The sequence below is a fragment of the Polypterus senegalus genome, chromosome 17, assembly GCF_016835505.1.
Source record: "Polypterus senegalus isolate Bchr_013 chromosome 17, ASM1683550v1, whole genome shotgun sequence".
Classification (NCBI taxonomy): Eukaryota; Metazoa; Chordata; class Cladistia; order Polypteriformes; family Polypteridae; genus Polypterus; species Polypterus senegalus.
This window is the reverse complement of record NC_053170.1, coordinates 61,320,742-61,339,254: the sequence shown is the minus strand read 5'-3', so window position 1 is coordinate 61,339,254 and position 18,513 is coordinate 61,320,742.

Below are 18,513 nucleotides of genomic sequence, written 5' to 3'. Positions count from 1 at the left end.
TTGGTTGTTACCTTATTACACATCAATGAAATAGGACCATAGAATTGTTTGATTTTGCTGCCACTATTCCAGGTAATTGTGTCATTGGCCAAAACTGACTCCCCATGTGTAAGCTCCTTGTTCTATATTCCCTGTCAAACTGCTTTGCTTCCAAGATTATGTTTTCACTTTCTGTGGCCTTGATACCTACTTTATCTGGAGATGGAGGTTTCAGCAGCTTTGAAAAAATTGGAACAGAGGTACATACTTATTGTCCCATTAGCAATTGTGCTGAACTGTATCCATTCTGCAGAAGAGTCGCTTTGCATGCTAGTAGCGCACACTATGGATCCACTACCTATTTAACAAGTTCTTTACTGTTTGAACAGCTCACTCAGCATCCCCATTGCTCTGTCGAAATTTTGAGCTACTGGTGACATGCTTAAAGACGTAATTTGCTGCAAAAGGACAAGTGAATGACAAGTAATGACAAGTGAAAATTGACTTCAAGTGAGTAATCACATTGGATGATCTGGTAGGTGTAAGTTGAGACTTAAGTCTGTGCACTTGAATACATCGTGCTATTTTTCAAGTATATAGCTTTTCATCACTGATAGATTGACTGACAGAGCATGATTCCTCTCAAGAATAATTCACCCTGATTGGTTAGAACTGCTCTTTCTCCCCAATAATGTTTTAAAGGTTCTTGTAGCTTGTTTTGGCCTGGCCAACTGTGTATACAGAATTGCATTCCTTGAGAGCATACACAATTGGCTTTCAGCACCTCTCTAAAATGTTTGAAGAAATCTAGGGACTGTCAGGTACTGGATCAATATAGATATTGGTGTCATACATTAACTCCCTATCAGTTTTACTTCCTTTCTGTTCTAAGGGAACATGAGAGAGAGTATCAGTTGTTTATATACTCTTATCAGGTATATGAATAGTGCTGTTCAAATACTGCATCAGACATATTTTGAATTTTTGTATCCTGGCTGGGAGATTATCTAGAGCTTGACTATCCAGGGGATTCATTAATGGCTTCTGATCAGTTTAAAGATGAATGGTACATTCAGGAATTAAATCACTGAATCTTCCTCATGTCCAGGCAATGCCTGGTGCCTCTTTTTCCACTTGGGCATAGTGTTGCTCTACCTGCATCGACAACCTGACAACTTGACCACAAATGACCAGTTCTCGCCATTCCTCTGCAATGATACAGCACCCAATCCATAAGATGATGAACTGCTGAGATTCTGAGCTCCTTATTAGGCAAATGCAGGTGTAGATGAGGGCTGATTCTTTAAACCTTCAAACCTTCCTATCTGTGGCTGACATCACCAGTGTGGCTGTCTTTTCTTTGACAGCAGGTCACTTAAAGGTTGGTCTCTTTCTACCAGGTTAAGTATGAATTTCCCCAGCATGCTGACTGTTCTTAAGATGCTTCTTCACTCACTGATATTTTCAGGCCTCCTCATCTCTTGCACCATTTTTTGTCTTTTCTGGTTCAGGCCTCACACCTTCTGCTAATATAATTTGTGCCAGGAACTTTACTTTGTACTTAGTAAACTAACAATTATCTGCGCTGAAGATGATAAACATTTTTGGGGTTTCTGTTTTCCTGTGTGTAGACTTGCCTCACATTCTTCCTGTGTCTGCCCCCAAACATGGACATGACATTCTGTTATGTTTAGCCAGGAATATACCCTTAGATCAAGTTTTTTTCTTTATTTATTTAATGGTTTTGTTGTTTGTAAATGTTATTTGCCTTTTTATGCTATTAATTATGTTCATAATACTGATTTGTCTTTTCTTGAGTTACGTAAAATTAGCTTTTTCTTTGATTGTTTTTTTTAATTATTTCATTTATAACTTTTGTGCTTCATATGTGTTGTGACAGATTGGATCCACTATCGCTCCATTGAACCCTTGTCGAAGACGACTGACACAATATAAAAGTCCAATAGTTGACTTTATTATAACACAACAGTGCACAAAGCACCCTACTCTCCACAATACTCATAAATACAAAACAAATTACTAACAATAATTCCTCCACTCCCAGACACGTTGCCACCCTTCCACCCAGCTCAGCTCGCCGTCTGGGAGTTCCCAGAGTCCTTTTATTATCCCTGACCCGGAAGTGTTCCAATCCCCAGTCCATGTGATGTCCTATCACTTCCGGGTCAGATCAAAAGTCCTTTTCTTCACCCCGGAAGCATGTCATTCCCCTTGTCCATGTGACACGGATGTACTTCCAGGGCATAAGGCAAATACTCGTTCCTTCCTGCAGCGTCTCCTAGCGGCCCCCATGGTATCCAGCAGGGCTGTGCATAAAAACTTCAATGTCCATGATGCCCTGCTGGTCTTCGGGGCACCTCCATACTGCAGGGAGGGCTCCACCTGGCGGCGTGGGGGTATTGTCCGGGAAGAACAGCTGGCCATACATCACAGTGTAAATAATGTTCTCCCATGTCCCTCGTGTTTTGTGATTGGTAATCCAAGAGGTAGGGTGTAAGATTTCAGACCTTGGCTGGGGTTTAAATCCTTGTTTTATGTCTTCTTTGTTAGTTTTTGATTATTTTGTTTGTATCAATTTTATTTCTAATTATTTTCATTTTTCTTGAAGTATTTGAATTTGTTTATATATGTATGCCTTGATTACATTCCTTGTGTTTTGTGGATGGTTACCCAAGAACTAGGGTGACCTGCCCATTACCGCAAGGGACCTCCCCTACCCATATAAAGGTGCAGGGTCATCCTATAATCTGCTGCGGTTCATTCAATACACTTGGGAGTGGTAAGTTTCTTGGTTTTTAATTTCCTGTGCTTATTGGAATTGCTGTATTTATGCATGTTTTGACTTTGTTTCTGGATTCTGCATTGGGACTTTCTGCTTCATGTAGCTCCTTTTAACAATTTTGTGCTCCATGGAATTTACTTTTTGTTATAAGCATTCTTGTGAAAGATCTAAATTTTTTATGATCCTGTATTTTCCTTTATTACTAGCCAACTTTGATGACAAAGTCCCCCCTAGTGGGTATTTTTAGAATTGTTCAGGACTCTCATGCTGGGGTACTGTTATGTTTCCACCTACCACTTCCATCACCATTCTGTTTTAGAAGTGCTCTAGGGCAGACGTTTTGGCAAACAAAGTGTAGGCAATTGAAATAAAAACTCCCCAAATGGGTAATAAAGGTGGAATATTTTACATACTCTTTTGTGAGCAGTATTTCCCAAAACCCCATTCTGCACTGATGGCAATTTATACTTTTCCCTAAGGAATGCCTCATTCAGTTTCATCAAGTTCACACAAATACATACAGAGCAATATTTGTATGAAAAACCTGTCTCTAAGGTATTCAATTTTACTAAATAAATGCCATTTCATCTATTTACTCTGCTTTTTCTCATTAGAGGAATAGAGCCCTTCTTGGAGTTTTGAGTGAAAATGGAGTTAATCTAGTTTCAACTTGATAGTATAAGGCTAACTTACTAAATGTAATATACGGCAGAGCTTGAGATAGGTTTAAAAAGTGCAGTGTATCATTTTTTCACAACACAGGCATCTTCTGTGGTTGACATTTATCCGCATTGCAAACTCTTTACAGCTACACCCTTCACAAGCAGTTGACCTCACTGTTGCCAGATGTTGTATACTGTCCTTTTAAGAAATTATGGGGCTTCGCCTCCTGCTGGCTTCACTCGCCCACCCCAGGTTTGATTAACTGGATATACAATTTAAAGACATTGCTATTTTTATTCCATTCATTTTTTTATTTCTTGATATTTGCCAGTAATAAAACTGTAGTGAATGAGTTATCCCCCCAACCACCATCACCGTTTGCATTGTGAAGAGAGGGGCTGAATGTACCCCAAGGAGATGCGGTCACTCATCTGAAACCCTCTCTTAAACGGTGATACAATGGGAAACAAATGTATTTTTATTACCTCCTCTTTGCTAGATCAGCTGCAGGCTTGCTACCGTGCTGCGTGATCTGCATGTTGTGCAGCACTTCGAACATTTAAAAGCCTGTACAGCAAGTGTCCTTTTGTCTCACTGCCTTGTCTTGTAGGACATTAAAGTGTCAAAGAGAAAATCACATCTTGTCTCCTTCCAAGCCTACCAAATTTTTTTTTATAATAGAGAAATGTTCAGATGCACCCCCTCTGGAATCACAAATTCATCTGCTCCTGTGTCAATTTTAAAGCATCCTCTTATTCCTAATTTGAATATCTATACCATGTGTCAGCTTCCATTTCAATGGAAAGTCAATGTTTTCCAATACTGCATTCACTGCAATTGGCTGTATAGGATTTTTTCCACATTTTAAGTAGTATTTTTGTTGTTTCAGCTCCTTGGGCTGCTTTTGGTTGTCCTTTGCTAAATTAGTTTTTTATTGAAAGTGAGATTTTTGCAGGTATTTTTAACAGAAAGAGCAACTACTGATATACCCTTATTTGGATATTCAGATCTGATTTAATTTAATTTCTTCAGAAAGCTTAGCCAATATTTTGCCCACATCAAGTCTTTGTATAGGTGCATTTTCTCTGAGAGTCTCTAAACCAACAATTAGCCTGTCTTGTTTGAGTTCACCATGCAATACTCCATTTTCAGTTTTCCACTAGTACATACATCACTGTGATGAATGACTCAACAGAATTGATAGTGTGTTCTAATCTTTGATTGAATATAGCTCTCTTGCATATTGTATTTAGTTGCAGCACAAAAAAACTTAGCAAACCGCCTTTCACCACTACACCAATCAGTGCATCTCTCCGTGTTTTGTGCCTTCTTTTCTTAAATCGTGTAAAATCGTTTTCTTTTGTTGTCATTTAATATCCATCCATCCATTTTCCAACCCGCTGAATCCGAACACAGGGTCACGGGGGTCTGCTGGAGCCAATCCCAGCCAACATTGGGCACAAGGCAGGAACCAATCCCGGGCAGGGTGCCAACCCACCGCAGTTTCATTTAATAGTTCCTAATTATTTATTTCTATAAGACGCTTTATAACATTTGCCAAATGTGGGACACTTACTCACTGCCTGCGCAGGAAACCCCAGATGCTGTTCATTTACAGCCGGGACGCGCTGCTATCACTGAGACCAGCTACCAGTTACTCTCCATGTACTACTAATATACTGGATGACTTAAAAGCTTTGAAACCCAGAAAGCGAGGAAAGAGAGGTGGATTTCGAGTACGTGTGAGGCGGAGAAGTTTTAAGACACAATGCCAACTATCATCATGAGCAATGCACAGTCCTTGCTGAATAAACTGGACGAGCTGAGAGCATCTGCGCGATTCTTCCATGAGTAAAGCTGTCTGATGTGCTTTACTGTGACCTGATTAAAGAATACCAACTCGGACACAGCGGTGTGGATGGATTTGATTGTGTACAGGAACACAGACACCCAGCTTCTGGTAAGCCAGACGGGCGTTGGGGGTCTGCCTTTACATTAACAAAAGGTGGTGCAATAACATCACCGTAAAAGAGCGCATTTGCACACCGAGTATTGAACTACTCACCTTCGGGCTCCGCCCATACTATTTACCAGGAGAGTGTAATCAATAATTATTTGTGACAGTAGTTTGTATACCACCGCATGCTGATGTGGGAGCTGCAGCTGAAATGACTCTTGAAACTCTTCAGAAACTAAAGACCAAATCACCTGGCTGTTTCAAACTCGTGATGGGTGATTTTAATTTATGCAATCTAGAATCAGTATTACCAGATTACCATCAGTACATGAATATTAATACTAGAGGGGAACAAACACTAGACATGTGTTATGGAAACGTCCGCCAACATATCGCATTGTAAAGCAGCCCTGGGTGCGTCTGACCGCGTCGTTGTTCACCAGCTGTCAAAGTACAAACAGAAACTGAAACAAGAAAAAACAACCATAAGAAAAACAAAACTGGTGCAAGGGCAGTACAGAGGAACTGAATGAATGCTTCCCCTGTACTGACTGGGATATCCTGACATCCTCACAGTCACTGAATGAGGCCACTTTCACTGTAAGTGAAATTCTGTGAATCTATGATCATTAAGGAAAAAACTGTCAAGGTTTACCCCAACATTAAGCCATGGAACACTAAAGAGGTTGAAGCACTACAATTGGAAAAAACAACATGCTCAACAAGAAAATAAGATTCTTCAGAAAAATGAATTTTACAGTAAAGGGTTAACAGGTTAATTAAACAAAATAAAAAGATGTAGGGGGGAAAATCAAGAGGTTGTTTAATGATAAAAATCCAAAGCAGGTTTGGAAAGGCTAACAAGCAATCACAGGGCTAGGTTCTAAAAAGAGTGTGAACTTTCTAGTTGACAAAGACCAGAAGCTTTTACTAAATTAACTTAACATTTTTACCAAATTTTGAAACAAGCAACTTCAGCACCCAAAATGCTGAAGTAAAGGAGATGCTTTATAAAAACAGCAGGAATTCATCTGTGACAAGGTCCAGTTTATCTGAAGTGGAGAAGGGCTTGCGGTGGTTTTAAACTTTAAACAAACAGAGCAGAGGGGCCAGACGGTATATCAGGTCAGCTCTTAAAGTTCTGCTTCAAACAGCTTTCTCCAGTTTTTCATTTGCTTTTTAACTGGTCTCAGACCTGTGGCATTGTATCTAAGTTGTGGAAACAATCAGTCATTACCCCAGTTTCTAAGGTTTCCAGGTCAAGATTTCTGAATGACTACAGACCAGTGGCACTCACATTTATTCCAATGAAATGCTTTGGATATTTGGTGAAAAACATTTTAATGACAGAGACAAAGTCTTTTCAAGATAACCACCAACTTGCTTACTGTGCAACCAGAAGTGTTGAAGATGCTCAGCTTGTTATTTTACATCAAATCTATACTATTTTCTTGATTAGCCCATTTCATATCTCAGTGCACTATTTCTGGATTTTTCTTCAGCATTCAATACCATCCAGCTTCACATAATGATTGGGAAACTGTAAACCCATTTATCACATTATGGATTCAGGATTTCTTTCAAATCGTTCACAGAAAGACAATTTACAGGACGCTTTTTCAAAAGTCATTCATTCAAACACAGGATGTCCACAGGGGTGTGTCTTATCACCAGGTGACCTGAGACAGACCAATGACCACTGCTCCATTATCAAATATGCGGATGACACCCTGCTTATAGGACCATCTGGGGAGGATGAAAGCCACTATCTAAATCAAGTGGACTGTATGGTAAACTGGTGTAATAAAATCTTTCTCATTCTGAATGTAAAAAATAAAAAGAAATGATATTTGATTTTAAGAGACAGAAATCTGTATGTTCACCCATTTATTGTTTTAGGGGAGGAGGTAGAAATATTGAATTAATATAAATACATAGAAACTAACTTAGAGAACAATCTTTACAGGAATGCAAATACAAAAAATATCTAAATGCAATCAGCATTTATTTCTCCTCCTTTTTTGTCCTTTTTTGCAAACTCAAACTATTTAAAGTAGACAAGAACCTCATGTTGTCCCTTTATCTCAGTATGATTCAGTCTGTTATCACTTTCAGCTTCATTGCCTGGTTCAGTGGTCTAACAAACCAAAATTTAAGAAAGCTCCAACAGATTACTAAGCATGCAGTTAAAGTCATTGGGACTGATGGAGAGGATCTGTTAAGTGTGTGTCAGAGGACAAGGCTAAGGACACTAAAAATAATCTCAACTGAAGACAGACATCCATCACTTGTAGAACTTAACTTCAGTAAATCAGGAAGGATATTCACTTGAAAAACCCACACAAATCACTCCAGAAATTCCTTTCTTTCTAGTGCTATATGACTTTTTAATAAGGAATATTGGAGAAAATTACTAACATTTGGTATTATACTGTAATCATTTTTGTGTAAATATACACTATCCAACTGCCTTACCTTAACCTGTCTTGTCTCTGTTTGTTTTGTTTTATTTCTTTCTGTCTTTTTATTAGATGCAAATGAGATGACAAATTTCATGTTTTTTGTGTAAACTTGACAAAATAAAGCAACCTTGAACTTTGAACCCTGAACCTGGAATCATGAACATACATAGTTTCCATGTTCCTTCATGCTCAGCCCTCTCAGTACAGTCTCTGCTTCATCATCTTACATTCAATAAAAAGGTGTGTTCACCTGATTTTCCTTTGTAGATGAGTTCAGGCTGGTAGTGAGTCAAATCCTTCAAACCTCAGAATCTAGTGTTCCACTCCTTTGGTTTTGTCAAAGGGCTCAGAAAGTTGAAAATGTAATGTTGCATGGGGTGATGCACTACTCTGCTCCATTACCATAATGGGTGAAACTTCCAGGCTTTTCATTTATTTTTGTCTTAAAGACATACCATGTATTTTAATCCCAAAACAACACAATGTCATTTAAGTAAATGAAAGGGTCAAGGCACTGTTTTTAACAGTTTATTTTCTACCAGATAACAACACATAAACAACACATAAATCATGTGTAGCTTCTCCTATTCTCAGCTACCTGCTCTGTGTACAGTAGCTCTATCCATAATGGCCTGCTGTATATAAATTCTATATGCTAATACTGTAATATCACACTATCACCTCCTCCATCCCCAGCTAGTTTTTTTTTACCTGTCCTCCTTGACCATCTGACCACACCATCTAATTTATCCTGATAATTATTAGAGACTTAATTTAATAATTTAATGATTTAATTCATATTTAAGGAGTATTTTATCTGTATTATGTAAGATAGTATTTATCTGTTCAACTTTACTATTTTTGCGTTTCATTTTATTTATTTATTGATTGATTGATTGATTGATTGATTGATTGATTGATTGATTTTATTTGATTTTATTTTATCTTTTTATCCTTTGCAATTATATAGTTTCATTAATTTCTTGTGAAGCACTCTAAACTATCTTGTATGACAATGTCCTTTTGAAATACACCTATCTGCTTCAACATTAAAACTACCAATCTAATATAGTGTAGGTCCTATTCATGCTGCCAAACAGCTTTGACCCACTGAGGCATTGACTCCACAAGTCCTCTGAAGGTGTCCTATGGTATCTGGCATCAAGATGTTAGCAGCAGATCCTTTAAATCCTGTAAGCTGCGAGGTGGGGCCTTCATGGTGCAGATTTGTTTTCCCAGGAAATTACATAGATGCTCAATCGGATTAATATCTGGGCAATTTGGAGACGAAGTCAAATCGCATTGTAACTAAAGTAGTACGTTAAATGCTTTGTTTTGTATTTGATGTTCTATGTGCTCTATGTGTGTGAATCACTACATGCTTCTTAAACTGGCTTTCTCTACCTCCAACAGGACACAGAATCTATTACATTCATGATATTACAGCTCTCTGAATAACTAAAATACTGAGATGTATACGTGATATCATTTTAATGATGATAGGAGTTAAAGCATGTTATTAAACATGGGAACACGGTGGCGCAGTGACTGTGCGTGACCTTCAATAAAATAATTTATTGCAGCAGTACTGTCTCTTTCAAGTGTACTAACCTCCAATTCCTGTCCTTCCTTTACTTTCTCCAAATACCCAATCGCCACAAAATCAGCTCTGTAATAGACGTTAAGCCATCTGTAAGCTTATAATGCCGATTCTTCAAAACTTTTAAGAAATATTTAAATATCTTCGTAGTACATGTTTAATTATTCTGTCCTTCACGCAAGTCCCAGTGAAGCATGCAGTGCGAGGCATGCAGGAACAATCCGTGAATGGAGCGCCATATTCCTTGCTAGCGTAGCGACACAGTGTCCTTTAATTATTAACAATATAGATTATTTAAATAAAGTTAAAGTTTTATCTGTATAATATAATAAACATTTTTTGCTGCATTTCATCATAAAAATTATATCGCCATCATATGTAAATACGTGCTTTATAAAGTGGCTAAGGTTGTGCAATATTATAACTGTAGTGCAAGTTTACAGTGAGGTAATTGTACTTATAAGTACAAACAACTCTACAAGGAGCAGTTGATGGACTAATTGATTGCGTTTAGAGCTCTTGGGATAAAACTGTTTCTGAACCGCGAGGTCCATACAGTAAAGGTTTTAAAGCGTTTGCTGTGTGAGAAGCAGTTCAGTAGACAGCATGGCTGAGGCAGAGTGTGCTTGGTGCTGTATACAGATAATTCTCTTTCTGATCAGCTGCTCCAAGTGGTGCAGTGAGAGTAATATGGAAAAAGATGATCCGCTGTGGCAACCCCTAACGGGAGGAGCTGAAAGAAGAAGAAGGTGCAGTGAGAGTAACAACGCTAAAGCAGCTATGGTATTTAAAATAGTTTGACCAGTCTGTGGACCATTATATTGTTACAGGTTAATTACAATCATATGCATTAAACTAATAATCAACATGCGCTTAATTTCAGTTTATTTATAAAGCCGCCTCAGTAATGTGGATCTGAAAAAGAAAGATAAACCACGCGGGAACAGTAGCACTGCTTTGACGCTGGGTGCCGCCAGTCTGCAAAACCGAGCGGAGAACTTGCATACGACAGGGAATGAGGTAATGTGGAAATGTGCGTGGCTTTATGCCAAGTTTAGGTTTTATACATCGCGATTTGAACATGGAAACATTCTTACGCAACATTTCTGTGCATACGCACCATTTATACATGAAGCCCCTGATGTTCTGGAGATGCTCTGACCCAGTAACATAGCCATCACAATTTGGCCATTGTAAAAGTCTCTCAGATCCTTATACATGTCCATTGTTTTTCTTTTTCCAGCACATCATCCTCAAGAACTGATTGTTCACTTGCTACCTATTATATCCCACCCATTGACAAGGTGCCATTGAAATGAGATTATCAATGTTATTTTCACTTCACCTGTCACTCTTTTTAACATTAGAATTACCAGAGCCTACGAGAAAAAAAAATCTGGCCCACCTTAAATCCGTTCGCACCTCTCCCTCAGCGTCTTTTGTCCTGTAAATGTGCCGATTAAGACAAGCAGCAAGCAGCCGGCTATTCCATCCCCCTATCCACCGCCACAGTTCAGTTTGCAAAGAAGTTTCTCAGTGCTCAGTGTTTATCTTCGAGTGAAGTGCTAGAGCTTTATTGGGTAAAAAAGTACATCGTCATTTAGAATACATACAGTACATTTCCTGTGTGTTCAGTGTCATCAACAATCTCAGTAAAAAAGTTGTTAGCACAGAAACATTTTTAATGTATTACTAATAATTGACAAAATGTAGACATGAAATGTATAATGTGTGAAACCTGAAATACAAATATGAAATAAACACTTTCACAAAACGTACAAGTATAACAGAACAAGTGCACTTTTATTCAAGACTATAACCGAAGAAAAAAGAAAGTCACAAGTACATTGCAGAGCTTCCTGTGTTTGAGCGACATGGGCATGCTCAAAAAATACACGTGTAATGCCATGAAAAGTGCACGCAGACACTTCAGATTGCAAGCACTGGTACGAGAATGCAGTCAGACTTCTTTTTAGGGCAGTTTCATTCTCTCAGTCGGGTTCAAGATCCTACCCTACGCCCCCCACCTCTGACACTGCTGTTTTCACATAAAGACACGCATTCTCGTACCAATGCTTGTGAACTAAAGTGTCTGCGTGCACTTTTCCTGGCATTACACATGAATTTTTTGAGCATGCCGGTGTCACTCAAACACAGGAAGCTCTGCAATGTACTTGTGACTTTCATTTGTCTTCGGTTATAGTCTTGAATAAAAGTGCACTTGTTTTGTTATACTTGTACATCAACATTTATATGTTACTTACATAAAAGCCAGATCGAATGTTATTTATTTGGATTTATTTACTTACTTTCTACAGAGTGCAGAGCTACAGCGGATCTTTATGTGAAAACATCAGTGTCAGATGGGGAGGGGAGGTTGGGTAGTATCATGAATGCAACTGAGAGAATGAAACTGAATAAAAATAAAAAAAAAACGAAGCTAACGTTTACAAGTATTATGCATTTACACCGGCTGTTACAGACTGAAATCAAATGTATGGTTTTATTCTAAAATAGTAAGAATAAAAGTAGGTCACTTCTCAAAACAGACTCATCGGGGATCAAACCTGTTTTGATTACCAGTCAACAGTTGATACCGTTGCACCACCGAAGCACTCATAATAAATGTGTGTCAATGTCGCACCCTAACGTGTGTTGTTTTTCTGCAGTTATATTTTTGAATAAAAACGCACTTTTGTGAAAGTGTTTCTTTGATATTTGAACTTCAGGCTTAACAAATTATAAACTTCATGTCTACATTTTGTCAATTATTACTAAAACATGAAAAATGTTTCTTTTTTAACAATGTGTTTACATAGATCGTTGTAAACATGAAATGCATGTGTTCCAAATAACGATATAGTATTTATAAAAGCTGTGATTATGCTTGACTTCTTACTCTATACAACTCCAAACAACTGACACGCAGGTAAACAGACTTGAGCTGAGACAACTGTGTGCCGGTGGGGGATGTGATAGCAGACTGTTTGCTGCTTGCTGCTTGCTGCTTATCCACACATTTAAAGGACAAAAGACACTGAAGGAGAGGTGAGAAGCGATTTAAGGTGGGATGAATCTATGAGTTATTTCGTAGGCTCTGGTAATTCTAGTGTTAATGTTATGGCTGGTCGGTGTAAATGTTGTGCTGATGACGTTACAGTTGCAATGATATAAATATGGCTGTGCATCATCCATCTGTGGACTAAAAACAATATCAAGAATCTTTAGTGTTAGTAAGCTTATTTTTAAGTTGGTCCCAGTGTAAGGATTGTACTTAGGTTTTTGACTTTTGTTTTGCCTTCCACTTCAGATTTAAGTTTTGCCTTGTGAATTCTGGTTGACCCTTTGCTTTCCTCTGACCAAGTTTTTGTACTGACTTCGTGAGGTGGCAACAACTTTGAGAGGAATTAGAATCAGGAGACATCACTAAAATTGTAAATCATAGACCATAGTGAAAATGAAGGGCAGAAAATTTTGTAACCAGAAATTCAAAAACAATAAGTAAATTTGAAGAATGTCCTTTGGGAGAATTCAATCAAGGACAGCAAAGAAGTGCACAAAATGACCGTTACACTTGACTCAGAAATATTATGCAATGCACACTTCCAGTTGACCTTGCCTAGCAACAGCATACCAATATACAGAAATACTGCTCAAATTGGTGGCGACCATAAGAAAATCAAAATGGCATCACTGGAGAATGATACTTAGTTCCTGTATTGTTAAAAACATGTAAATCACTAAAATTAATGTGATCATAAGATTCCTTGACATCTGAAACCCCTAAAATTATGGTCACAATAATATTTAGAGGTCAAGAGAAATTTATAACAAATCAAAAATAAAAAGTTTATTCACAATAAAACTTCTGGTCTTTCTACTCTCAAAATAGTCCTCCAGATGCCCTTCCTAACGCAACCCTCCCCATTTATCTGGACTTGGGACCAGCACAAAGAAACACACTGGTTTGTGCATCCCCTGTGGCTGGGTTTGTGACATTAATTGATCAATTCTGGAAATACTACCAATATGTTCCTCACTCCAAGCTTTAAAAAATGCTTTACACTTTACTAATGCTGCTTTACAAAAATGTGAATATATTGTAGCGATCTGACAGTGACAGGTTTGAAAAGGTTAAAAAACACAGCAGAACAAAGAAAGGATTGCAGAACATTTTACTTGAACAGTCAAAAACAAAATACACAAATGTAAAAACAAAACAAACAGCTTGAATGATTTACAATTATTTATGAATCTCTCATTGTTATAGCCCTAAGAGATGCCATCAATGGACCAAAAAAAAAACCTCTGGTTCCACTTCCATAACATACCTCACATACCCAGATCAACTCCCCATCTTTCTCTCTCTCTACACTTTTTTAGCCTTTCCTTGAGCCATCCAGAAATCCCTGCCTCCATTCCCTGCCCCTCAATTCAGGGTGCTGCCCCTCTTCTTCCCTTTACTGTCAATCATATCCCCGACATCAGTCTTCTGCACCGTTCTATGCCCCCCTGTGACTCAGCAGTCACTTTCCCTCTGGACTTCACCCCAGCTGGGATGCTACAATATAAAGAAAGTGTTTTAATATCCATTTTGGACTTACACACTACAGTGAAGTTGACTTTTTGCATATATAAAGACCTAGTCTAGGATGATTTTCAAATGTGTATTATTAATTTTAACACCAGATTATTCCAAATACAACTTGCTGCAACCTGCAGAATTAAGCATTTTCAGAACAAAGTATGTGTTATGGAAAATCACTCTGTGGACAAGCAGATTTTTGGTGCAGTGACAGAGATGTTTCTGCGCCTTCATGATGAATTGTTAGTGTGTGACCTGGGGTCACACAGAATTTCTTTACTTGTGCTCTCACACATTTCTCACTTGCAAAAATATTTCCAAGTCTTTTTTCATGACATATATAGGGCACATCAAAGTTGGATCAGAAGCCCCCTTATTATAATAGGAACATACTGGATATTATGGCCTATCCCAACAGGGACTCATTGGCATGTCAAATACAGGAAGTTAAACATATTTAGTTTTCTTCACACTGTCAGGAGAGTATACAGAGGAAGAGGTTGGCAAAGAAGATGTGTGATAGTCAGTGAGATGCAGAAAGTAGACAAGAATACAAGGAGATAAGATGTAAGGTGAAGAGAGAGATGGCAAATGCTAAAGAAAAGGCATATTATGAGCTGTATGAGAGGAAGGACACTAAGGAGGGAGAAAAGGACCTCTACTGAATGGCTAAACAGAGGGACCGAGCTGGGAAAGATGTGCAGCAGGTTAGGGTGATAAATGATAAAGATGGAAACATACTCACAAGCGAGGAGGGTGTGTTGAGCAGATGGAAAGAGTACTTTGAAATGCTGATGAATGAAGAGAATGAGAGATAGAGAAGGTTGGATGATGTGGTGATAATGAATCAGGAAGTTTAACGGAATAGCAAAGAAGAAGTAAGGACAGCTATGAAGAGGATGAAAAATGGAAAGGCCATTGGCCCAGATGATGTACCTGTGGAAGCATGACGGTGTTTAGGAGAGATCACTGTAGAGTTTTGAACTAGAGTGTTTAATGGAATCTTGGAAAGTGAGAGGATGCCTGATGAGTGGAGAAGAAGTGTACTGGAACAGATTTTAAGGATTAGGGGGATGTGCAGAGCTGTAGTAACTACAGGGGGATAATATTGATGAGCCACAGTATAAAGTTAAGGGAAAGAGTAGTGGAAGTTAGGTTAAGAAGGGGGGTGATGATTATTATGTGATGTTTCCTCTGAGGGTATTGATGGAGAAGTATAGAAAAGGCATGAAGGAGTTGCATTGCATCTTTGTGGACCTGGAGAAAGCATATGACAGGGTGCCTCGAGAGGAGTTGTGGTATTGCATGAGGAAGTTGGGAGTGGCAGAGAAGTATGTATAGGATATGTACAAGGCAAGTGTGACAGTGGTGAGGGCTGATGAAGGAGTGACAGATGCATCCAGCGTGGAAGTGGGTTTACATAAGGGATCAGCTCTGAGCCCTTTTGTTATTTGCAATGGTGATAGACAGGTTGACAGATGAGATTAGACAGGAATCCCCATGGACTATGATGTTTGCTGATGACATTGTGATCTGTAGTGAGAGTAGGGAGCAGGATGAGGTGGAGGTATGATCTAGAGAGAAGAGGAATGAAGGTCAGTAGGAACAAGACAAAAAACATGTGTAAATGAGAGGGAGGTCAGTGAAATAGTGAGGATGCAGGGAGTAGGTGAATTAGTTTAAATACTCGGGATCAACAAGTAAAGAGTAACAGGGATTGGGAAAGAGAGGTGAAAAAGAGTGCAGGCAGGGAGGAATGGATGGAGAAGAGTATCAGAAGTAATTTGTGACAGAAGGGTATCAGCAAGATTGAAAAAGAAGGTCTACAGGACAGTATTGAGACTAGCTATGTTATATGGGTTGGAGAAAGTGGCACTGACCAAAAACAGGAGACAGAGCTGGAGGTGGCAGAGTTAAAGATGCTAAGATTTGCATTGGGTGTGACAAGGATGGATAGGATTAGGAATGAGTACATTAGAGGGTCAGCTCAGGTTGGATGGTTTGGAAACAAAATCAGAGAGGTGAGATTGCATTGGCTTGGACGTGTGCAGAGGAGAGATGCTGGTATATTTGGAAAAGGATGCTAAGGATAGAACTGCAATTCAAGAGGAGAAGAGGAAGGCCTAAGAGACGGTTTATGGGTATGGTGAGGGAGGACATGCAGGTGATGGGTGTAACAGAGCAAGATGCAGAGGACAGGAAAATATGGAAAAAGATGATCCGCTGTGGCATCCCCTAACGTTAGTAACCAAAAGAAGAAGGGTTTATCCAGAGGCCAGATTCATAGATGGTGCAGTACGCAATACTGCCAATGGCCACTGGAGATGCTAAACAAGTTTTTTTCTTTTGCTGAGCCTTTTTTTCATGTCAAGTGTGGACAGGGAGTGGCCAATGCCAAGATGCTCAAAGAAGTCATCCATAATTTGCATGGGGTAGGTGTCGTAGCATGGGACCTGGTTTAGCTGATGGAAATTGTTATGAAAACGTCTCTGTACCAGGCAGACAAGATGCTCCTGGAGGGAATGGATGAGATAATTCCTTGCCACCATCTTGACCATGCACTCTGCAGTTTTCTCCCCTGGTTGCAAACAGATGGCAAGCTTGCCCCAGATATTGAAAGCATTGAACCTCCAGTCTTTTTCCCATTATGCCTGCCAGGCTAGTGTAAGCCCATACAGGGAGAGTATCTTCCATTTTAGGGTAGGGTAATCAGCAAGCACATGTCATGGTATGCCAGTAGGGCATCTCTGGCTGAAAAAAAGGATGGGTGTAACAGAGCAAGATGCAGAGGATAGGAAGATATGGAAAAAGATGGTCCACTGTGGCAACCCCCTATGCAGCCAAAGCATGAAGAAGAAGATCAATTAATGTCACAGTGCCCACCACTACAGTGTCTTAGGCAATGATGAGAAAGAGGTTTCTGTCGATATCTCAAGCCAAGATTAAAATTTAATTATCTGCCACATTTATTCTTCATCAATTTGCATAAAGCATGCTGTAATTCATCATAAAATTGTACAGCAGACACAACTCTCCAATTATCTAAAATACACAAGAAACTGCACTATAAGTGGGAAAAATGTTATGTAGCTCAAACCACATTAAGTCATATGTTTTGTTTTATAGAGAGTGTCACACACATGCAAATGGATGACTGTTTAAGGGCTCAGATAATTGGAATTTCCTGCTGGATACCTTTTCTCTTCCTCTTTTTGCAAACTGGAAGACTGACGACCACCACACCTCTGACACCTCTGATGTCACTCCTGGCATGCCTGGACCCACCTCTTCCCGCCCCGAGCCCATAAGACTGGAAGCTCCACCATCTTGAGTAGTCTATTTTGAGACTCATGTCTTTATGACATTGTTCTTTTTCTTTTCAAAGTGTTTTAAACCCATATTTTCTTAACAATTTACGGGGTTTGCCTTCGGATGCCCCAAAGATTTATAATCTCTCTGTTTCTTTATTGTGATAGATAGATAGATAGATAGATAGATAGATAGATAGATAGATAGATAGATAGATAGATAGATAGATAGATTATGGTTTGAATACAAATAAGAATGTCAGAAAGAAAGAAAAACTTTTGACTTGGCAGTTCCAGATACAATGAGGAGTTATGCAGACATGCTGCTGTTGGTATAAAGGAACCCCAGTACCATTACTTGACACACTTGTGCTGAATAATTCGTTGGCTGAAAGTAGTCAGTGTTGGTGTGTCAGAAAGAGGATGTGCAGCTTGTTCATAATGGCATTCAATTTTGTTTCAATCATCTACTTCTCTACTATATCTAGGTGGTCCAGAGTGTTTTCTATAACTAAGTCTGCCCTTTTATTTAGTTTCCTCATTCTGTTGCCTTCTCTTGAAGTGATTTTACCAACTAAGCACAATAGAGCACAGAAAATGTCACTGGCCATCACAGAATTGTAGAAGATATGACAGATGTCATTACCCACATTAAAGGAACACAGATTTATAAGAAAATAAGTTCTTCTCTGACTTTTCTTAAATAGTTCTACTCTGTTATGATATCAGTCCAGCCTGTCGTTAATGTGGACCCCCAAGTACCTGAAGGTATGGACCACCTGTACATCTACTGCCTAAAAAGTGACGAACATAGAGGCTCTTTGCTGGAGTGAAAGTGAACAACCAGTTCTTTGTTTTTGCTGATGTTAAGTTGCAGACAGTGTTAGTACAGTATTTTCTTTGTAGGGTTTCTTTGGATTGCAGTTTTTGGACCTTATCTGATAAAATAATCAATCAGCAATTAACAGCTGTAACAAGAAGAGACACGAGGCATGGTAAGGTTTGGGGCAGCCACCCGTTTAATGCGGTTTCCTGGCTGCAAAAGCAAATGATACATGAGAGTCAAGTTTACACCCTTGTCACCACTTGTCACCCACGTGTGCATAGGAGGCAGCTGAAGGGCTTAGAGAGGACTGATTGTACATCTGCCCGGGGG